We start from the raw sequence: 20,132 nt of genomic DNA, 5'->3' as shown, positions 1-20,132 counted from the left end.
TTGGTGGGCCACACAAGATCTCACATGTTATGATAGTGTGCAGTACACACTATCTCACAGCATGGCTTACCCGTGGACCTCACAACAAACGACAAAGGTAAAGGGAATGCAAAATGGAAAAGAGAAAGAAATAAGGGATTATGTACATTCGGGTGGTCCTTCAATGTGGGTACACTGTACACTTCATACAAACATAAGGTGGGTCACACCCTTGTGTGCCCACCACAATGAAGGAAATCAAGAGATAATGAGAGAGTTCGTCCTCCTTTGCACTCATAATGATGAATGGTTGGATTGAGTCGGATCGTCGATTGGACTTAGATATTGAATATCTTCTCCTAAACTCTTCTAACCTTGCTTAAAATTTAATCTTTCTTAAACACTTCTCTCTCAAATAACTTATTTCTCTTAATAACTTTCTCTTCTCTTTATAATCTCTCTAAGCTCTTTCTAGTTTCTTCACTCTTATATACTCACTCTCTCATAGCAATTTTTTTGAAAATGAGTTCGTTTTGGGTGAGTGATGGGAGTAATGGGCTTATTTTACTAATGGCAGAGACTGTTGTTATTGATGGATAATATTGTTTCATTAGATTATCTCGAAGTTTGTGCAAGTGGAGCCCATGCCACACGTGCATTGCGCGGCCCACCTCAGATTATACCAAAAACTATAACTTTTAATATGTGTTGGTGTCACAAAGGGACATGCCGCGTAGCGTTGGAATTGCAGCGCCTACACGGCCGATAAGGTACAAGTATCGAGTCACTAAGGTACTGAAATATGGTTATGATCAAAACTTGTTGCTCTAATCCACTAGGAACATATCAGCACTGGAAACGAAGTGTAGATGGGGTTAATTAGGTAACAGGTCTTACAATAAGAATGCACTTATATGCAATTTTAAAAAATAAATATAAATGTAAATATAAATTAAATTTACCTATATATGATTAATTTTTCAATTTCTTCCAATATCTTATTTATTTCAAATCCTGGAGTACAAATAAACAATAGAGGTAGAAATTAGATAATAACACCTAATAACATGTATAACAAAATAAAGAAAATGAATAAAATAATAATTCAACAATTTCTTATTTTATATAAAAATCTAATAACATATATTAAAATAAATGTAAATGTAAAAATTTAAACAAAGTAAAAATATTGAAAAATAAACAATTACCATACTCATATCTTTCGTGATAATAAATCGAATCTCTGATTTACAAAATATCGTGAGCTTGAAATTTTTATAGGCACCTATTAAGCTTCAGTACTCATGAAATTTTAGTTGAATTATTACAATCATGCAATTCTAATGAGTCATGCCTTTCCAATTTCTTTAAATTGATACATGTGTGATGAGTGCTTGCAAGTTTTAAGTTAGTCTAGTGGGCCACGTTTTTTAATGGTCTGAACTATGTTGGGATGGAAAACATTTAACAGAAGGTTTTCAATGGCCCACATAGCCAACTTCATAAATTGGTGACCATTGATGTAGAGTGACACTAGGGTCTTTGATTATTTATTTAACAAAGAAAAGATGGACAGTTCAAATCATAACCATCTTAGAATGTTGGCCACAATGGCAACACATGCTAATACAAAATATGTTTATGTAACCATGCCTGTTGATTGTTTTGTTGACCACCCAAATCATAAAATAATAAGCACTTGATTAGTGTGTCCATGAAATGGGTGATGGAGAAAAAATGATAGTCCACATTCAGCAGAAAAAAACTAGTGATTATAAGTTTGGGATTTTCAACTTTAAAAAGGGGGGGCCCATCTATGTGGTGGATCATTTTATTAGTACTAGATCAGCAAACAGATTCATCAAGACGTACACTGGGTGAAGTGGCAACTCATCAATCACACAAGTGACATACACGTGTGGCAATATTGACCATCCAAAAGCATGGGTCTGTAATGGATGGAGTATAACCTGAAAACCAATGCGATTCCAATCGAATTTTGACTAGTGACTACTGACCACTTTGATTTTGATTACCCATTCAGTAGTACGCAGTTCCATTGCTAGTATGTGATAGAATCATCACCCGACTCTACCACATCACTGGTTGTTTCCAAAGTATAATTAGGACACTTTTGTATAAGCTAATTATTTTAATTAGAATAGAACTTTACTTGGGTTTATCTTATCTAAATTAAATTAAATTTATTATTATTCTATTTAAAGTTTTAATTAGAATATAATCTTGTTTTGATTCTACAAGTAGAGTATACATATCTAACTTTCTAGTCAGATGAAAGAAAAAAAAAAGTTTTTCTCTTCTTACTCAATATTCACTTTCTTCTTTTTAGTTCTTTGAGTTAGTGGACGTTTATTCAAAACCTAATCATTAATGAGCTATTCTTCATGCGTTGCCTAATCCTATCCAAACACTAATTATGAGAAATTTTTAATTGAAATTCTCTCAATCTCCACTATTTGTTTTGTCATGGTCCACCTGATTTTTGGGCTCCCGTCCTATTGTGAGCTTAAAAGGTTGATGGATGATTGGATTTCTCATGGGCATCTTGGAGACTCCACGTAGCTTTGACATGGTTATATATATTCAACCATTTCTTGAACTTTGCTCGTGTGTTAAGCCATCGGTTCTTTTTATGATCATCTATTATCTGCAGACGAGTGTGACCCACCCATGACTGTACAAGCCCATTGTTTACTCGTGATCTAATACTCAGTGCGGCCAACCAGTGACCACCATCAATACAAGATGGTGGTCCCCAAATAGTCGAAGATGATGTATCCAAATGATCAGTTGTTTGAATGAACGGTCAAAATTAAAGTGATTGTCACTGGTTGAAATGCCATTTATGGATTTGGATGGTTAACATCGATTTGTTAGTGTTGTTTTCAGGATCTGCTCCATCCATTACGGGCCCGTACATTTGGATGGTCTGTATTGTGACACATGCGACACCACTAGTGTGACTGATGAAGTGCCACTTCCATCCTACTTCTTCATGAATATGTTTTGCTGACATGATAACAGGTAAAGTAATGCAACATGTGGATGGGCTTTAAAAAAAAAAAAAAAAAGTGTCTGATCCTCACCGTGTAATCACACGTGTACCGGTTGAATGTAGTCCATTAATTTTCCTGTATCATCCGCTTCATGCCCCACCATAGTCAATAGATCAATCAACGGATGTGGTCATGTAACGCATTTTGCAGCCAACATCTTGAGATAGTTGTGATTTGAGTGGTCTATCTTATGGTGGGGCATGAAGCGGATGATAGAGAAAAATAGTATTCAAAGACCGACGAATTTTAATGTGTGTCACCGAAAATATTCTCTCCATCGGACATTAATAATAACATTGAAAACTAAATATTGCTGATTTTGATCATTTTATCATTTCAACACAATGTGCCGACAAGTATTCATCATGTCATACATGTAGTATTGTCAGAGGGAGTTGGAATAACATGAATTTACATTTAGAATTGTATGATGGTAACAAATTTAAGTAAAACTTTATAAGTATGATCAAAGTCTGAAAGTTATAAAATCTCCCAACTTATGTTAGTGATTGCAAATTAGAAATTGAAATAATTATCATGAGATATATTATTTTGGTAATTGCTAATTTTTCAAATTTTATAATTACCTTAAATCTTTGCATATACATTTGTTTTAAAATATATGATTTCATTTTTATTCAAAAATAAAAAATTATTAATTTATTCATTTTATTTATTTATTTTTGTATATTTTTAATATCATTTTCTAACTTTTAATTTTATTTTAATCAAGATTTCAAATAATTAAGATATTAGAAGAAACTAAAAATATTATACGTTTAATTTATATTTCAATTTTATTTGTCTTTTAAGATTGCATATGAGTGATCTCTTGGTGTTTACTTCACCTGAGATATTCCAATTTTTTAAATTAACTTACAATTAATTTTAACTTTTTAATGTTATCTTGACACTTTGAAAAATATCTCAAATAACTATTTATTCTATTTTCTAAAATAGTTTTCCAAAAATTTCATCTTTTTATTAAAAATATGTATATCATTTTCAGATATTATAACATTACATGAATCTTTAATCAAAGTAATCTATTCTACCACGCGAGCAAGAGTAAGGACCCCAAAATGATTTGCCCCTATGCAGGATCAAACTACAGACCTTCAGTTTACAAAACTGACACTCTACCACTGAGATAGAGGGGTTGTGGTTGAATAAAAAAAATAAAAACAGAGGTATGATACTCTATGTTCAATAAAGATGTAAACAATCTTATCCAACCATTTAGAATTAAAGATTGTAAAGTAATATATTGTGCGCAACAAAGAAAAAAAGAAAAGAGTTAAAATATTTATCATTATGAGTTCAAATATTTATGTAATTATTAAAATTAAAAAAAAATGATTTGCCCCCATGCAGGATCGAACTACAGACCTTCAGTTTACAAGACTGACGCTCTACCACTGAGCTATAGGGGCTGTAGTTAAATAAAAAAAAATTAAAACAGAGGTATGATACTCTATGTTCAATAAAGATGTAAACAATCTTATCCAACCATTTAAAATTAAAGATAATTGTCAAGTAATATAATGTGTCTAAAAGTCTACCACTGGAGCAAGAGTAAGGACTGTATGACTTCAAATATTTGTATAACACCCTAGTCTACCACCGGAGCAAGAGTAAGGACCCCAAAAATGGTTTGCACCCATGCAGGATACAGACCTTCAGTTTACAAGACGGACTGATGCTCTACCATTGAGCTATAGGGACTGGTTGAATAAAAAATTTAAAATAGAGATATGATACTCTATGTTCAATAAAGATGTAAACAATCTTATCCAACCATTTAGAATTAAAGATAATTGTCAAGTAATATATTATGCACAACAAAGAAAAAAAAATAAGAGTGATAAAGTGAAAGTGTGTAATGCAACTTAAACAAACTGCAAAAAATAAAGCATGTATAATGGTTTGAAAAATGGGTTGGGTTCAATCATAATGTAGCCAAACTCAAAATCTAAACTCTAACTTAACACATTTAAAATTACATCAATACGATGCTTACTCATCTCACTTTTATAAAAATCATAAATTCTTGCCCTATTTTATGTATGTGTAGCACACATTCTCGGGAAAATTCGTTATGACCACATCAACCAGGAGACCTATGTAAATGAAAAAAAGCATATTTCATACTAGCAGCATAGCCACTGTGGCGAATTACTATATCATTAGTGTTAACTCCTTTGGTTGTTTTGAATTTAATGTATTCAAAATGATCGGTATATGCTCTTTCTTTCAAATTCAATATCTGTATACCATTTATTATTATTTTATTCTCTTGTATTTTAAAATAATAATAATAATAATAATAATAATAAAAGAAAATCTTACCTCACACAAAAATAATTAAAGAAATGTTGGAATTTTTATTTTTAAATGAAAAATCAAATATTTAGAATTGATGCAAATAATTATGTTGGACAGTTGGGCATTGAAATTCAGTATGAGTAGACTGAGCAATGTATCTTAGAGTTAATATTTCTCATATCCATTTTATAAGCACATAGGATGATTTAATTTTACTTGTATTAGGGTCCTTCGGCATCATTGATTTGGAGTTTTGATGAGATTTTAGGGTATTTCAAATCCCCTAGTCTCTTTGACAATAATGTTCGTTTGGCATCATGGATTTGGAGGTTTTAGTAGATTCTAGGGTATTTCAAATCCCCTGTTGTCTTTGTCACCATAAAGTAATAAGGTTTCAAACTCCAAAGGTTTTCAAAGCTTCTATTGCGTATAAAATCTTTTCAAGACTTGCATGTTTAACATGTGTGTCACTAGACTATTAATCTTTTGGTCACATGACGCACTAATGATATCCCAAAACAATTATACTATCAACCATTGTCTCAAAGATTACATACATATACTAATTAGAGATATTAAAGTTGATTTAATAATTAAATTTAAATCCCATTAAATATATCATGCATAGCTACCTTTGGGTTTGAGGGGATTCTAACTTCTAGGTGCAAACACACAAGCAGAGGATTCCAAATCCAGGAGTTTCAAATACAGTGTTTCTGAATCCAACAGTTCCAGATCAACCCTCAGAGACACGCCCTAAGGATTTGAGTTTGCCCAAATGACCCAAATTCTATGGGGGCCACCGTGATGTATACACTTTATCCACACCATCCATCCTTTTTTATTGAGCAATTTGAGGCATGAGCCAAAAAATAATCAGATTCAAAGCTCAATTGGAACAAATAATGGGAATTGAATGCCCACTGAAATTTCCGATGGACCTGACATTTGTTTTTCTTTTTTTCATTATTCCATGTCCATATGACCTTATGAACGGTTTGGATCCCAAATAATCAACGCAGCTATGACCTTATGAATGGGTTGGATCCAATAAACATCATGTTATTTATCCTTTTACGAACCGAACCGGCGGGCAGTAAATAAGCTATTATTGCCAGTCAGGGCCTGGCCTGCATCGGGCAAGTCGACTTGGTAGGATTATCTGGCCCGAGGCCCGGACTCGGCTATAAAAGTCAACACTGTTTATCAATTGGGCTGGGCTTGTACGGGCTTGAGTCTGCTCCAGCCCATTAAATTTGCAAGAGAATTTTAAAATAAAAAGAAAACATTCACTCCATCCATCAGTTTTCTCAGCTCACATTAGGACATAAGCCCAAAAATAAGGCAGATCCAAAACTCAAGTGGGCCACATGATAGAAAACAATCGGCCATTGAAATATCCCCAAAGCTCACTCACAATTCTTCAGTACTCATCTCAGCCGTCTAATCTATTTCCAAATATTTGAAGTCATTTGTTTTGTAAGATTTTGGAGGAATCACCTATCCCCAGTGAATTCCCCACTTTGTATAGTGGGGAATACCATAGAAATGACTAGCAAGAATCTATACCTTTCATCAATGTTTCCTGTTATGGATAGGCCATGCAGCAGGAATCACACGAGTAACATGATCTTAGCTTACTGACTTGAGAATTTTTGCTTATTTAAGTTCAATCCTTGGTTGGACATTTTCCTAACTGCCAACTATTCAATCAGTGGCCAGGATCACCCAACTGGTGTGATATATGGGCACGCCCCATCCGTTGCAGGATCAACAAATGAACGGTCCAGATCTCGCAAATGTGCACTGGTTGCATGGATAGTTATATCAATGAATCATCTACCAAGAAATCAACGGATATGGTCATGTAACATGTTTTGCTGAGATGGTTATGATTTGAATGGTCTATCTTCTCATTACTAAATAAATAGTACTCAAAGACAGGCAAATTTGAATGTGGGCCACCGAAAGTATTCTTTTAAATATTCTATCCATAAGACACTCATTACATTGAAAACAAAATATTGCTGATTTTGATCATTGGATCATTTTAAGGTATCGATCTTAGATCATTTCAACATGCAGAACAACGGACTGGCAAGTGTTCATCATTCAAGTAGTATGGTTTGAAGGGAATTGGAATAACATGACTTTACCTTTAGAATTGCATGACTGTAAGAAATTTAAGTAAAACATTATAAGTACGATCAAAGACTAAAAGATACTTATAAAATCTCCAAACTTATGTTAGTGATTGCAAATTAGAAATTGAAGACATTATCATGAAAATATATTATTTTGGTAATTGCTAAATTTTCAAATTTTATAATTATCTTAAATCTTTTCATCTACCTTTGTTTTGAAATATATTATTTCATTTTTATTCAAAAAAATAATAATTAATTTATTTATTTTTGTATATTTTTAATATCATTTTCTAACTTTTAATTTTATTATTTATTTATCAGGATTTCAAATAATTAAGATATTGGAAGAAACTAAAGATATTGTTATAGGTACATTTAATTTATATTTCATTTTTATTTGTATTTTAAGATTGCATATGGGTGATCTATTGGTGTCTAATTCACCAAAGATATTTCAATTATTTTAATTAACTTACGACTAATTTTAACTTTTTAATGTTATCTTGACACTTTGAAAAACACCTTAAATACCTATTTATTCTAATTTCTAAAATAATCTTTCAAATTTTCATCTTTTTATTTTATATATATATATATATATCATTTTCAGCTTTTATAACATTAAATGGATCCTTAATATATTGTGGGCAACAAAGAAAAAATGAAAAAAGTGAAAAGTGAAACTGTGTAATGCAACTTTAACAAACTGAGAAAAATAAAGCATGTATAATGGTTTGAAAACTGCATTGGGTTAAATCATAACGTACGTTGATGCTAGGCAAACTCAACTTATTTATCAGGTATATTTAAAAATATAAACCCTAACTTAACACATTTAAAATTACATCAATACAATCCTAACCCACCTCACTATTATAAAAATCATAAATTCTTACCCAATTTTATGTATGTGTAGCACACATTCTCAGGAAAATTTGTTAGGACCCATCAACCGGGAGACTTATGTAAATGAAAAAAAGCATATTTCATACTAGCAACATAGCCACCGTGGCCAATTACTATATCATTAGTGTTAACAAATTTTAGATTGCATATGAGTATTCTCTTGATATTTACTTCACCTAAGAGATTTCTATTTTTTTAATTGACTTGCAAATAATTTTAACTTTTTAATGTTATCTTGACACTTTGAAAAATATCTCAAAATACCTATTTATTTTAATTTCTAAAGTAATTTATATAAAATTTCATCTGTCTATTAAAATATGCATATCATTTAATTTTCAGCTATTAGATCATTCAATGAATCCTTAACCAAAGTAATCTATCATTATGAGTTCACATATTTATGGAATTTAAACGCTTCATAGCATACTAGAATATCATGCTTGAATTAAATAAAAAGAGTGCTATATTATACTCTATTTCAACAAAGATGGAAACAAACATATCCAAATTCAACTTATTTTGATGACAGCCAAACTCAACTTATTTATCAAGTGTGTTTAAAAATCTAAACCCTAACTTAACTCATCTAAAATTACATTAATCCAATCCTAACACACCCCACTTTTACAAAAATCATAAAATTTTGCGCTATTTAATGTATGTGTAGCACACATTTTTAGGAAATTTCGTTATCTCTTTATCAACCGGGAGGCATATGTAAATGAAGAAAAGCATATTTCATATGAGCACCATATCTTTGGTGGTGAATCACTATATCATGAGTTTTAACTCCTTTTGTTGTTTTGAATTTAATGCATTCAAAATGATAAGTATATATATGCTCTTTACTTTTTACAAATTCAATATATATACACCATTGATCCTTATTTTCTTGTCATGTATTTTAAAATAAAAAACAAGAAAAGATACTTTTCTCTCACACAAAAAGAATTAAAGGAATGTTGTAATTTTTATTTTTAAACAAAAAATCAAATATTTAGAATAAATACAAATAATTATGTTGGACAGTTGGGCATTGAAATTCAATAGGAGTAGATTGAGTGGTGTTTATTGTTATTAAAGTTAATATATCTTTTTTTTTCCTTTGTTAAACATGTACAATGATTTACTTTTACTTGTATAAGGATAGTTTGGCAACATGGATTCGGAGGTTTGGGTGGATTTCAAATCCCCTCATATGTTTGGCACCATAAAATAACCGGCAGTTTCAAATTCAGGGGTTTCAAACTTGTGCGGCCGCGTAACATGTGCATTTATTTGTGTCTTTCAAATGTTTTCCTGATATTCTTGTGTGAGATCTGTATGTAATCTCCTGTGAGTTGATCTTTTGCACTTGTATTTCAAGCATATTAGTGCATTGATATGCCTGTGTCTTCAAACTTGTACAACTCTTTTGTGACTGTAGTTGGTGTTTCACAAACTGAAATGGTACCGAAATCAACATTAAGTTATTTAACTTTCTTTCGGTGCATTGATAAAAATGCACTTTATTTTGAAATCGAGATAATAAAAGGAATTTAATAAGAATTCAGAATTACTTAAATGAATGATGATGTTTGTTCTTTAATCATACTTTGTTATTATTAAATATAAATATTTCAACCTGCACTACATCGTTTCCTGTCGAAATGAAAGAAAAAAAAAAAAACAATGTTGAAAGTTTTAGTTACATATAAAATCTTTCCCAGAATTGCATATTTAACATGTGTCACTAGAATATTACTCTATTGGTCACATGGCCCACTAATGATATCCTAGAACAATTATACTATCAATGACTTGCGTCGTCCAAATATTATCCACGTAAATGGTTAGTCACTTGGTTGTGATCTCCTGCTTCTTGCCCATATAAGACTTGAATTTCATTATTTTTGGGCAAAGTATATATTTCAATTGGCTTTTTTTTTCTTTTTTTTTTTGGGTTAGCTTGTTAGTACACACTCATGTCATTACACATGACGCCGTTAGCTACTTTTGGATTAGAGTGATCCTATATTCCAGGTGACAAACACAACAGGAGGATTCCAAATCCAGGGGGGCTTAAAATAAAGGGCATACAAATCCACGCTATCAAACAGGCCCTGAGGTTTGAGGTTGTACAAATGACCCAATTTCTATGGGGCCCATTGTGATGTATGTAATTTATCCACACCATCCATCCATTTTTCTTGAGCATTTTGGGGCATAAGCCCAAAAATAATCAGATTCAAAGCTCAAGTGGACCATACTGCAGAAAACAATGGGGATTGAATGCCCACTGAATTTCCAATCAACTTGATATTTGTTTTTTTGTTTTTTTATTCCTCTTAATCAATGTCCATATGACCTTATGAATGGTTTGGATCTCAAATAATCCCTTTCGCTATCTTTTCCTCTAGCTACTAAGATGTTTCGGTTCCTTAGGTTGTCTCTTGCCTGTCCATGGATTTAGCCGTAGTTCACCTCTTTGTCCTTGTCTCTGGGTGCCTAGGTATCCACAATAAGCCTTTCCTTGTTTGAACCCGCTGTTGGACTCGATTAATTGCTCTTTATTGTTCAAAATAAATGGTTTCATTTTTATAATTTTCTAATCGTTCAAAATGAATGACATTAATCAAATTCTGTTTTTCTCGTTATATCTCATAATATCCATTCACTCGAAATTCATCTGCTTCCATTTCCACTTTCCGTAAGTGAGCTTGGGCTTTTTTGAGCTGCTCAATAGCTCCTTCGCATAGTTCTTCTGAATTTCGAATCCCTGTGACCTTATGAATTGGTTGGTTCCAAATAAACATCATGTTATCTTTTTATGAACCAAAAACTTATTCACACCCCCAAGTCTAGGGTTGTGGTGTAGTAATAATCTCGGTAAGACCGAGGTCGAATCCACAGGGACTGAACCTTGTACATAATCTGAAAATAACTCGAACTAGAATTAGGATAAGATGAAATTTAAATCAGGTAAAATGAAGGGAATAATTGTGAATATATTACTTAAAAACTAATAAAAATAAAGGTGAGAACTAGGGTGTTAAGGATCCACTTATAGCAATTGGGAAGCTACCTTGCATTGATTCAAGGACACAACTGGAATTAGAGTCCTATCATATCCAATTGGTAGAAAGAGATTTGTCAGATTTCTAAACTTCTCATGTATCTAATCATCAATGGGAAGTAAATAAGCTGTTCCAGCCGGTCAGGCTTTTGGGCCAAGCCTGCATTGGGCGAGACTTGGTAAGATTATCTGGCCCGAGGCCCAGACTCTGCTATAAAAGTCAACACTGTTAATCAATTGGGCTGGGCTTGTACGGGCTTGAGTCTGCCCCAGCCCATTAAATTTGCAAAGGAATTTTAAAAGAAAAAAAGAAAACTGCTTAAGGGAGCTCATCATCGACTTGGGTGGGCCCATGCCTACAAGGAGTTCCTTTTGAGCGTAATCTGTAGGGCCCACCACAATGCTTATGTAACATTCACTCCACACATCAGTTTTCCCACCTCACGTTGACTCAAATGGGCCACATGACAGAAAACAATCGGCCGTTGCAATATCCCCAGGGGCCACTGATACTCCTAGATACTGCACAATTCTTCAGTACTCATCTCAGCCGTCTAATCTAGTGGGGAATACCACAGAAATGACTAGCAAAAATCCATACCGTTCATCAATGTTTCCTGTTCTGGATAGGCCATGCAGCAGGAATCACGCCAGTAACATGATCTTAGCTTACCGACTTGAGAATTAAAACCTATTTAAGTTCAATAGGTCGTTGGACATTTTCAATCAGTGGCCAGGATCACCCAACTGGTGTGATATATGGGCAAGCCCCATCCATCGCAGGGATCAACAAATGAACGGTCCAGATCTCGCAAATGTGCACTGATTGCACGGATATATGATTACATCACTCGATCATCTACCAAGAAATATCAATGGATGTTTCGGTCGAACAGCAGCTAGTGGACTGAAACGTCTGCCAATGGTCGACATTCAGTGCATGGATGGGGTTGTGCAAGTTATCTGACTGTTGGTCTAAGGCCATCAGCTATGGGACTAAGTAGACTAGCTGACGGTTCAGATCAAGTGTGCCATGAGGTTTTGAATGGACGTGGATTGCCTGCATAGGAAGTTACTGCAGTGGGAAGCTAGGTGGGGCCCACCTTTGTGAGAAATCCACTCCGTCTGTCTATCCGTTTTGACATGTCATTTTAGTACATTGGACAAAAAATGAGGCTGATGGAAAGGGTATGCATGAAAGCAAACGGCGGGCTGAGAAATGCCTAACATTGAAACCTCCCAGGTGTCATCCATCCATACCGTTCATAAGGTTATTCCCACTAGGATGATATGAAAATGTAAAAATATTAGGGTGTGTTTGGAGGGCAAATTCGGTGGTATTAAGATGAATTTGGCGGGATTGGATTGTCAAATCCACCGTGGTCTGTACACTAGGCTGTTTGGGCGGCGAGGTATTGCACTGGATTGGGAAGATCAATGGATTTCACGGGATCAGATGATAGATTCCCAGATCCCGCACTAGATGCTGATGTCGATCCCTTCTCGGATCAAAGAACTCCTCCTCCTTATATCCACTGATAGAGTATCTCTATCTATACTTATGCACGTAGCCTCTACATGTTTAGGACATATGCACATCAATCCAGACCATCCAAATAGTTGGCCCCACTACAGATTAGATATCCATACAAAATCACATCGATTGAAAAAGCAGAACATCTGGTTACACTATTTGAATTTTGGATCATAAACAGAACATCACACCGATCCTACTGCTATAGTCATTTGATGTTGAGTTTTTTTAATTGTTCTTCATTAGTTGGATTTTTCGGCTTTGATGATGCAAGATGCGAAATTCATCTAAAATTCGAGGTTTTTAAGGTGGGTTTTTTGTTTTCTTTTTCCAGCTGTTTGTTGGGATTTTTTTTTCTGTTTTAAATGATGAGTTTTTCTTTTTTCTTACTTTTCTCGATCGGATTCTCGGCTTCATTGCAGCAGGCCATGAAATTCGCCCTGAAATTGAGGCTTCTGAGGTGGGATTTGTCTGTGAGTCTGATCTTAGCTGAGAAGAAGGTGATAGATGTGCCCAGCCAAACGGAAACGAACTTTGCATCCCCGAGCCGTCCGCCAGTCCAAACATGCCACTAGCTGGCTGCTGGATATAGCAATCCAGTGGCATTGCATGTAATCCACCGACGCACTCATTTATGATCTTGAAAGCCAAGCAATCCACCCTAATACAACCCAATCCCATCCAATCTACCTGGCCAAACAGGCCCTTAGCCTTATACAAAATTTCTGTGGCCTTGTAAATATTTCAAGGGTGGACATTCAATCCTCACTATTTCTTATCACAATAGACTTCATTTTTGGTCCCGTGTCCTAAAATAATCTGGAAATCAGACAGCTGGATGGATTTCACAAAAAGATAACGGTAGTCCCATCTAACTTCGTAAGAAAGCCTTTCCCGTGAAATCTCAAAATAATATATATTGTACTTCTGGGACCAAGATTGAAGATCTGGACCGTTCGTTTGTCTGGCCCTAACGAAGATGGTCCATATTTCGAAAAATACTTATTTTCGATGATTCTAACTATCAATTAGAAGATATTTTTTTTATCACATTGACTGTCAACCATTGGTTGAACTTCTTTTTTTCTTTTCCAATTGTCGATATCTACTCTCAAAATTCCTCCAAACAATGGCTGCAATCAGCCGACCAGTGTGATTCTTGGGTGATGCCTCTTAAATTGCAAGGCCCAGCTGATGAACCGTCTGGATTTAACCCGTACGGCGAGTGCAAAACTACTAGACTTCTCCGTATCTAAGAAGTAACTAATCACATCATCGTATTTTTTTTTCCCACTAACTAAAAACTGAAACAAGAGAAAATTATCACCCACCGTCTTTCATGAACAGTGCAAAACTTACCTTACCAACTTAGACCTTGCATGTACGGACAGGTCATCTGAGGACGAAAACACCATGTCCGTAACCCGGGGACGTCCCAAAATGCTCTGTCCGTACGTTCAAGGTCTAAGTTGGGAAGGTAAGTTTTAGACTCTTCATAAAAGACGCTGGATAAAAGGTAGCGTTTACAGTGGTAATTTTCTCCTGAAACAATGCATTTGTTTTCCGACACTCTCGCTTCTTACGCGTGCTAACATAGCACACGTGTTTAACATCCAAGACACTTATCAGGTAGATGATCACAGTGATAAATGCCCCGTCTCAAAACTGGGGCTGATAAGATCATCACATGGACCACACATCAGCGAATTCACTCAGATGTCCAATTACTTTGCCCTTGTGCGGCTGCCCCATTGATCGGACGATCCTAATCTTTTAGGCAAAGCATAGACACAGTGCGGTGAGTCTGATGAGCGGCTTGGATCTTACGTACGTATGCTACATGCTCACAAACTAATCCAATAAATAGGAGATCTGTCTGAAGAGACATTTGACCCTGAAATCCACACTATGTCACCAACCCCATGCAACGTAGGCACCAAGATCACCACACCTACCACTGGGACCCACGGAGGAATAAAACCACATAAGTTAGGATGTGATATTCTCGCCAATGAAGTGACGTCACCATGTTGGGCCTCAACATGATGTATTTGCTGCATCCATACCCTTCATCCATTTGGTGAGATCATTTTAGGCTATTAGCCAAAGAATTAGACAAATCAAAAGTTCAAGCGGACATACCACAGAAAATTTGATAATTGAATACCTATGTTTAAAAACTTCTTAGGAGCCACAAAATTTGTCGATCAAGCTAATATTTGTGTTTTCCTTTCGTCAATTTCTCAAATGAACATTATGGTAGCCTCTAGGAAGGTTTCAATTATAGGTGTAGCTGTTTTACTGCTTTCTATAATGGGTCTACCTGCTGCTTTCTATAATGGGTCTATCTGAGCTATGGATTTGCTTCAATTTTGAACTCATGCCCTAAAATAATCTTGGTAAATTGACAGACCGTGTGAATAAAACACATAAAGGGGTTCATGGAACGTTTTATTTTTTTGTTAGCTTGTTAGTACACCCACTGTCAGATCACACTTTACTGTTAGCCACCCTACTAGGGAATTGATGCCAAGACCTCGGTGTTGAAACCGAGGTATCTTTCACTTAATCTACCACTGGGTTCATAGAACTTGGTGAAGTCACTTTAATGGCTAAACGGTCTCCGAAATCCAGTTCATGGAAAGGAAACTGCTAACCAGCTATCAACTTTGAGGGCACAATTAATCCCTTCACATCCTTTTTTTTTTCTACACACGTAGACACACCCCCACACACTCATACTATAGTGGGATCTCACCACCTATGGATACTTGAGCCCTTGACCGGCTGCTGAAACTTCCGAGAGTCTACCAGCCGAGCAAGAGTAAGTATCCCTTCACATCCTGAATGGGCACCAGCTATCAATTTCTAGTGGTTATTAAATCACCACAGTTTCCTCTGATGTGGTTCACGTGAGATTTGGATTTGTCCTGTTTTTCTAATTTATATGCTAAAATGATAGGGAAAAATGGATGGACGGCATATGTAAAACACGTACACCAGGGTTCGTGGCCCCTCGGAGCCTTTTACTAGTGGGTACTGTAGGGGTCACTCCCGAGTCCAGCTCCACTTTCTGCATTGAATTCCATACATATTCCACTTTCATCACATCCAACCTGTCCATCAGATGCGTCTTATCAATAAACCTCTCACATCCAACCCGTCCATCAGATGCGTCTTATCAATAAACCTCCTTAGGTAGAAAATTAGCTTGGTACAAAACTCAGGTAAGCCATAGAACAGGGGACAGGTGGGAAGAACTCTTATCGTTGATTTTCATAGGCCCCACCTGAGTTCCCTAACTCTCTATTATTGGCCTTAACCTCCTTCATGCTATATGAGGGATCTAAACGGTCTTCTATACATATACACGACGCCGTAGGCCCCACCCAAATCAGCCGTAGATTTCCCCTCCAACCTTGTAATTCCTCTTCCATGGCCAAGCTGACTTTTAGATAGTTTTGGGTCCCTTAGTTATTTTGGGGCATCAGATGGACGGGTTGGATGCCATTAATACATCACGTGGACCCCACATCACGATAGAAAAGATGAGGATAGGATGAAGCATAGGTGTTAGCATCAGGCCGCCTAGAGAATATATAAAAATCAGCTTAATATATATAAATAAGCTTATCCAAAACTCGGCTGGTCAACATCACACGAAGCTGATCTTTTTTACTCATGTCGAAACTAATGTTTATAACCTTATGGACGGATTTGATTTTAAATAGTACATGATGGTGGGCCCCACATAACTCAAGATGATGTATCAATTTAACTGCATGCTACTGAACAGATGGTCAAAATTCAAGTGGAATGGCATTGATTTATTAGTTTTATTTTTAAGTTATGCTCCTTTAATCATGGACCCATGCTTTTGGATGGTTAGTATTGCCACACATGCATGCCATTTGTGTGATTGATCAGTTGCCACTTCACCAGCATACGCCTATGAATGTGTATGCTGAATTCGATGACTGATAGAGTGATGCACTAGGTTGATAAGCCCTTTTTTTCAAGTGAATGATTCTCATAGTACAATTACTAGTTCTGCCTATGGAATGTTCATCAATTTTTACTAGTCATGACACTTACCAACTGGATATTATTTTATTTAATAAATAATCAATGATTCCTCGATCACTTATTGTTGGTTACCATTTTATAATTTTGAATGTGGGCCATTGAAAACCTTTTTAAAAAAATCTCAATCTAGACATAGTTCAGATCATTTCAAATCATGGCTTGATAGACTAACTTCAAACTTGTATGTGTTCGTGATGCATGTAACATTGATTTAAGGGAATTGAAATTTATCTTTAAAATATGATTGTAACAAAATTAACTAAAATTTCATGATCTATCAAAGCTAAAAAGATATTTATAAAATCTTCAAATTGAGGATAGTTGTTGCAAATTAGGGATTGAATAAGTTTAGTAATTATTATTTTTTTCAATATTTTTAATTTGTTTAAAATCTCTTGTCTACATTTATTTTAGAATATGTTATTAGATTTTTATCCAAAATAAGAAATTGTTGAATTTTTATTTTATTCATTTTCTTTATTTTGTTGTACACATTAAATATAATTATATAACTTCTATTTCTATTGTTTATTTGTACATGAAGATTTGAAATTACTTAGACATTGGAAGAAACTAAAGAAATAATCATAAGTAAATTTAATTTGTATTCTCATTTTTATTAGTTTATCTTCTATCAATGCAATGCTAACCATCAAAGTAACAATGGATGGTTAAAAACTAAAATAGTGAGTAATCCAAATTTAGATGAAAAATAAAAACATATGGTTATTGTTATATTCTGATGGCAATTTTCTGTTTATGCACTGTACAATGTTGATATCAGCTATTCTTGAAGGGTTTGGATTGCGTTCAACCATGCCACCTGTACGTTGAAGAGTGGTGACCATTTTTGAAATGGTGTAAAACTGACGAGGTTAGGCCTACCTCAAAATATCCTTCATGCGCTTGTGTGCATGCCTGTATGATAGGAGGGATAAGGAGGATATGTTCAGTAGCCCACCTGGCTACCTCAGATTGCATCCAGTGCTAAAAACTATTGCTGTCAATGGACTGGGCTTGGGGTTAGTCTAGGGCCAGAATTTGAATTGTTTGATTTTAGCTAGGGGTGTACATCGAGTCGAACCGGGTCAAGCTGGCCTCAGCTCGACTGGGCTCGGCCACTAGCTGACCTCAGCTCGAACTCGGATCGGCTTAGTTCTCGAGCTTGACTGGCCAGCTTGGCTCAGTTTGATCAGCAGCTCAAGCTAGTTCGAGCCCAAATCGAGCCGAGTTCTCCAGTGCAGCATTTTCACAAACACCTAGACTGCACCTTTAAAATTTCACTGTATTTGAGACAGCAACAATGGTTTTACAAGTATTTTATCAAACACCTTCTAAGCGAAATAAAAGTCAAGAAAAAGGGGTGTTGGTTTCATATACATACCTTCCTTGCCATGAGTCACACTTCTTTGAGTCATTTCATCAAACACTTGGTGAGCAACATCAATATCAAAGTAATCGAGTTACCGAACTAGTTCGATCCGAGTTTGATTCAAGCTGGGTTTGATCCGAGTCAAGTCGAGCTGGGGCCAGCTCAAACTCATTTTCAAGCTAAAAAAATCAGCTCAACTCGGCTCGAACTCAGCTTCGAACTGAGTCTAATCAAGCCTTTTCAAGTCGAGTCGAGCGAGCTAACCGAGTTAGCTCGGTTCGTGTACACCTCTGATTTTAGCAGGCACGAGCCTAGCCCATTGACACCCCTACACCTAATATCAAATATACAAGCCCCTTGATGATCAAGACCGTTCATTAGATGGAACCCACAATGAATAGCCTATGACGTGGCTTAAACATGTTGAACAACACAATCACAAATGCATTTTTACTTGTTGAATAGGAAAAATCATGATTTCTTTGATTGAGTTTACCCATTTGCAAGCTAACATGGGACCTCAATGGTCATCCAAATCGTGTGATTTTTTGAAGGAGAGCCATCAGCCATACGCCCTATTTGGATTGGGGCAATAGGTGAGATTAGGTGTGGTGTGGAATTGCATTTGGTCCCCATGTAAATTTCATCCGATGTTTGGAAACAACATGAAGGATTGAATTAATTCCAGTATCATATCAACCAGAGTCAATAATAGTTAATGCAGGATTTTTAGTGGATTTTAAAATCCACTATATCTATGAGTCCATATTGGTGTTGTTGCTGTTGTTTTCTGTAGTGGGTGTGCGGGCATGCCATAATTGAAATTGTGGTTTCAATTCAAATTGAACAACAATGACACAAGAGCCAAGATAGGTAGACACATAGTGTATGCCTGATATCGAAAGAGATCGGTTGCCTATTCAGTTACTCGCTCAGTGTGTAAAATCAGATCAAGCGATATTCAAATGGTGGGGTTCATTCTCTGATGATGGGTTGCACCATTTCCTTCCATATGAAAATACTTTTTAATATAGATCAAATTGAAATAAAAAAGATATCCTTATAGTCGGTCGCGAATAACAACCGAACAACCGAAGAACACATTTCTGATGGATGAATTGAATCCAACGCACAGGCGTAGACTCAATTTACGACCAAGGCTTACCAGTTACTTGATCACTACTACGGATTATACTGCAGAATGTAAAATTGTAAGATTGAAAAGTAAAGATTACACAAATAAACATAATTGGCTTAACAAGACAAGTAAAATATTATACTTTGTAATGTAAATCGACATGATAATTGAAAGATAGATTCGATTTGTTTGGGTTAGTATGAGACCCATTTCTTTATTGTTTTGCTTTGCTATTTATATATTCGATTCGATCATCTGGGTCTTTCTCATGTTTTGACGGTTACTATAATTATTCGTCACTATTGCTTTCTAGATATTTTCCACATCTTAGCTTTACTACTTAGCTTTATGTGGTCATCATCTTACCACTTATTATGTAACCATTCGGATATATTTGTTGCTTCATCGGCCGCTTGAGTAGTACATGATACCATCTGCTAAGTCCTGACTATGCTTATCGAGAAATCTCTCCATACATATTTACATATCTCCGAATGCACTATGCGAATC

The 20,132-nt window shown here is 35.3% G+C and overlaps 1 non-coding gene across 1 annotated transcript; it reads right to left on the bottom strand.

The window, feature by feature from the left end:
* Nucleotides 1-4,417: 4,417 nt before the first annotated feature.
* Nucleotides 4,418-4,489, bottom strand: TRNAT-UGU (transfer RNA threonine (anticodon UGU)). The gene has a single exon. It is a non-coding gene; the product is annotated as a tRNA-Thr (tRNA).
* Between the last annotated feature and the right edge of the window lie 15,643 nt (nucleotides 4,490-20,132).

Source organism: Magnolia sinica, chromosome 7 (assembly GCF_029962835.1).
Source record: "Magnolia sinica isolate HGM2019 chromosome 7, MsV1, whole genome shotgun sequence".
NCBI classification, from domain to species: Eukaryota; Viridiplantae; Streptophyta; class Magnoliopsida; order Magnoliales; family Magnoliaceae; genus Magnolia; species Magnolia sinica.
This window is presented reverse-complemented; position numbering and strand designations above follow the sequence as displayed.